Raw genomic sequence first — 4,401 nt, 5'->3', positions numbered from 1 at the left:
CAGCAGCACATGGATATGGATAAGCTCTGCTGCGCACTGCCCAAATAGGACCATCATGTCTGGGACTTTATATCCTTACCCTCTGTTCGTCTTAGAGCATGTACAATAGTAGACTATAAACCAGCTATAAACATATTTTAAAGAGATAAAGTAATAGCAGGCTATAAGCTAACTATAAACATATTTTAAAAAGATAAAGGAAGAGAGAAAAGAGCAGCGGGCTACAGATCTGTAGCCAGCTGCAGCATGGACTCCAAGACGTAATGTGCGTACGACAGGTGGGACCAGATATTAATAGTATAGTAAGCAACTATTATATAAATTAACTATTACTTTAACTATAGATGATTTAGAGCTAACAGTGGTTTATACTGTTTTAAACTTGCTCTTACACGACTCGATAAATGGGGGAGGCTCAGGGGCCTCAGGCTCTTGTACTGCAGAGGAGACCTTCCCTGCATTAGCTTAAATCTGGATAGTTCCAATTCAACAGATATGATCGACTGCTGCCTCTTTATATATGATCGACTGCTGCTTATTGAAAATATAATCGGCAGGAAATTCCTGCCGGTTTAGTTTCAAAAAAGATACGATCAATTGTCCCATAAAATAAAGGGTTAATTGGATCATTCCAGTACAAATATGCTGATAAGATAAATATTACTTATAATTCGTCTATTCGTATTCATGTCATTCGAATTTACACAAAATTAAGACCATGTCATCACCATCACGTTTTCCGTCATCATATAGACAAAAAAAACCCCTAGACGTGGGACCCACATGTCAATTCCATCTTCTTTCTCCATCCTCCCCTCTTCTTTCTTACCGATCTCTCCACCTCGTTTCAGATACGGCGTCTAGCGAGGAAGTCGCGCCTCTAGGCCACCGACGACGAAGCCATTGGCGATGGCGGCGACGACGATGGGGGCAGGTTCATCGCCTCCGTCGTCCTCCCAAACCCCACGCCCTCCCTCCAATCCTTGCCAATGAGAATATGCAGGAGCGACAGACTAGCTCGCGTCGGCTGGAAGCAGCTGTCCGAGTGCGCGGTGGACATGGAGCCCCTCCTAGCACCGACGAGCTCCTCATTGTGGCCAACACCCACCTCCCATCCTAGCGCTTGCTCCCCTTCAGCTCCAAACCAACTCAACCCAGATTCGATTGAAGCTGTGTGGCATGGAACAACGAATGCACAGTGGTCACGACGTGGACCTTAGAGGCAAAGATGATGAGTTCAAGGTCAACGGGGCACAACATCAGTCGGGCTCGTGTCTCCAATGGTAGATTCCGCCACTTCCTCCGCCTCCTTCCCACTCTTCTCACCCCCCCCCTTCCCCTACCTCCGTATCCTCCCTATCTTCCCCACCGTCGGCATCCTCCCCATCCTCCTACTCCTCCCGTCGTTGCTCCTCCACACCCGCATGGCCAACCTCACTGCAGCCTCCTTCATGGCCTCACACACTCTCCTTGTCAGTTCCTCTCCAAGACAGTGCAGGCCACCGCCAACGCTGTGAGTGAGGACAACAGCGAGGGGTGGCAAGAGAAGCCTCCTCCGTAGCACGATGAGGCCGCACCTGCGGGGGTCAATGAGGAAAGGATGTTGCCCACACCGGCGGCAGATTGGTAGCAGGGAGAGAAGAGTGAGAAAGGGGAGGACTGATAGAAATTGATGGCCACTACAGAAAACTGGACGGCAATGGCATGGTTAGAATTTCACAAAATTTTAGTGACACCCAGGTGATATTACAGATAGTAATGATATTTTTCTAATATGTCAAATTTACAATGACACGGATCCAATTAACCATAAAATAAATCAACAAAAGCTCTCCTTCGGTCACTCTAGTTGTGACTTGTCCTATAGAAAAACAACTAATTGCACAGTGGCTTTGAAGACCGCAATAGTCGCCCGTCTTAAATAACAGATCCATACAACTGTTGAAAATCATCACGAGGCCACATGCACTGTGCCTGAACTAGATCTGCTCTCACGCAGTAGGTTTTGGTGCGACTATGGGGGCCATTGGGTGTGGATTGTATGGATTTCGAGAAGACATCCAACTAACTTTTAGAATTGATTCTACATAGTATATATCATTGACAGATCTAAGCCAACCTTGTACAAAAATAATTTAAAATACAAATCGGCCATCAATATAATTGTCAGTGTCCTGGATATGGGATACTGAAAGGGTCACTTACGCTTAGAGAGGGAGGGGGGTAAATAGGCTAATTTAAAAACTTAAGTAAATGCAGAAGCAAGACTTTTCAGAAAATCCGAAAATCATAAAGTATGCGCATGAGTAAAGAAATGCTAGATCTAGCTACCCATAAGAATGAAGAACTAGCACAAACAACAACTAGACTTGTAGCGGCACAAACAAGTAAAGCTAGAGGAGGGAGAGAGGGATTTCACCGAGGTTCTTGCAAGATGAAGTGTTCCTGAAGTTGGAATCCTTGGGGAGTTTCTAGTCTCCATTGAGGAGCTCACAAAGAGTTTGATCTTCACTAACCCTTTCCTCGAGAGGTCGCATAAAGCACTCCTCCTTTCACTAGTGGAATCTATTCCATTTCGCATGGTGATGGCCGAGGGGGTTGCCGCCTTCGCCGTTGCCCACGCCCGTCGTCGACGCAGTCACCAGATCCGTCGCCAGCCCTCGATGTTGCCGCAGTTGCCACCCTCCGTCGCGGCAGTCGCTTTTGAGGGTGCCACCGGCGGATTCATGCGGGGACCGCCAGATCCCACGCCCCCCACCGCCGGAGGGTGCCCCACGCACGAGGGGGTGGGGGAGAATGGATGAGGCTGCCGCACGCCAGCGCCCACACCCCCCGGCACCCTCGCCCGCCGCCGCCGCTGTCGCCACCACCGTGGCCAATGCTCGTCGTCGAGAGGGAGGAGAGGGGAGAAGAGGAGCCGGGACTGGAAGAGTGGGTGTGGAGTGGGAGAGAGGAGAGGAGTGGGTGAGGCCACAAGAGAGAGAGGGGAGGGGAGAAAAAAGAGAGTGGGAAGAGGGGTTTTTTTTTTGCATGCGGGTGAGTGAAGATCCCCACATGCGAAAATACCCTTATTTTTGAGTGCAGACGTTTTAAGTGGTCCGTTTAGAAAAATTCATTTTTGCATGCGGGTCTATTAAGGAGCCATATGTGAAAATTGGGGTCGATTTTTACAGACACAGACACTTATGGGCCGTCTGTAACCTATTAGGGTGTTTGTCCAAAAAAATCATTTTTGTACTAGTAAGAACCAAAATTGCTTGCATAGACATTTTCAGAAATTCTGAAAATGATTTTCGGACAAATCTGAAAACATCCAGAACCATGTTTGGCTGCACGGCCATTTTCAGAATTCCAAAAATAGTTTTCGGACAAGTCCAAAAACATTTAGAACCATTTTGGTCGCTTAGCCATTTTTGATAATTCCAAAAATGATTTTCGGGAAGTACAAAACTTTCCAGAACCGAGTTTGACTTCACAGCCATTTTTGGAAATTCTGAAAGTGATTTTTGTACAAGTCTGAAAATGACCAGTACCGTTTTCTCAGCTCAGGCAACTTTCGGGAATTCCGAAAACACATTTCGGACAAGTCCGAAGAACTCAAGAACTGAAAATTCGAGGAGAAATACTTTGGAAAGTTGATTTTTGAGCACCCAAATCATTCCTCAATTTCAATGCATCATCCCCTTTATAGTACGGCTTTCCTAATGATGCAAACAAATTAAAATTTATATTATACCATTTGCTCATATGCCACATCACATCGTTTTGTCACTATCATCGGGTTTTGCATTGAAATACTCTTTACCGAGAACTAACATTCCTTCACACATACTCAAATTATTTGTTAGTCATCTATAATCGTATTGTTATTAATCACCAAAATCATTTGGGGCCTTGATCCACTTTCAAATACCATATACATGTGTACCTAGCTCAGTGGGACCACTATATACCTAGTCCTGTATGGAAACAAGCCTGATGTATATGGCAAAAATCCTACTTAGGCCTAACCAGAACTACTCAGATCGTATCCATATTTGCATCACTACTTCTACTTTGACAATGGGCACCTAAAGGTATGAATATAACACCTCCAAGAGAGGAGAAGGACAAGACATAGAAACCAACACAATACAAGCTACCCTCAATTTTGTCGAGTCACTGCACGAGGAAGCCAACAACAGCTAGTTGTCGACCACCATGCCCAAGCTTTACACTGATACACTAGCATACTAGATTAAGTTTTCCTCCCCTTTGTACTCATGAGAGATTGATATATAATGATACCACCGATCTTGCCCAACAGGAATAGAGTTATTACCCATAATTAGAGGGTCCGGACCTGTACAAAAATCAATGTCGTCTCCCTTACTCTCTTTACATGCATCCTCATATCAACCA

Source organism: Oryza glaberrima, chromosome 11 (assembly GCF_000147395.1).
Source record: "Oryza glaberrima chromosome 11, OglaRS2, whole genome shotgun sequence".
Taxonomy (NCBI): Eukaryota; Viridiplantae; Streptophyta; class Magnoliopsida; order Poales; family Poaceae; genus Oryza; species Oryza glaberrima.
The sequence above is the reverse complement of the archived record's forward strand: the minus strand, read 5'-3'. Positions refer to the sequence as shown.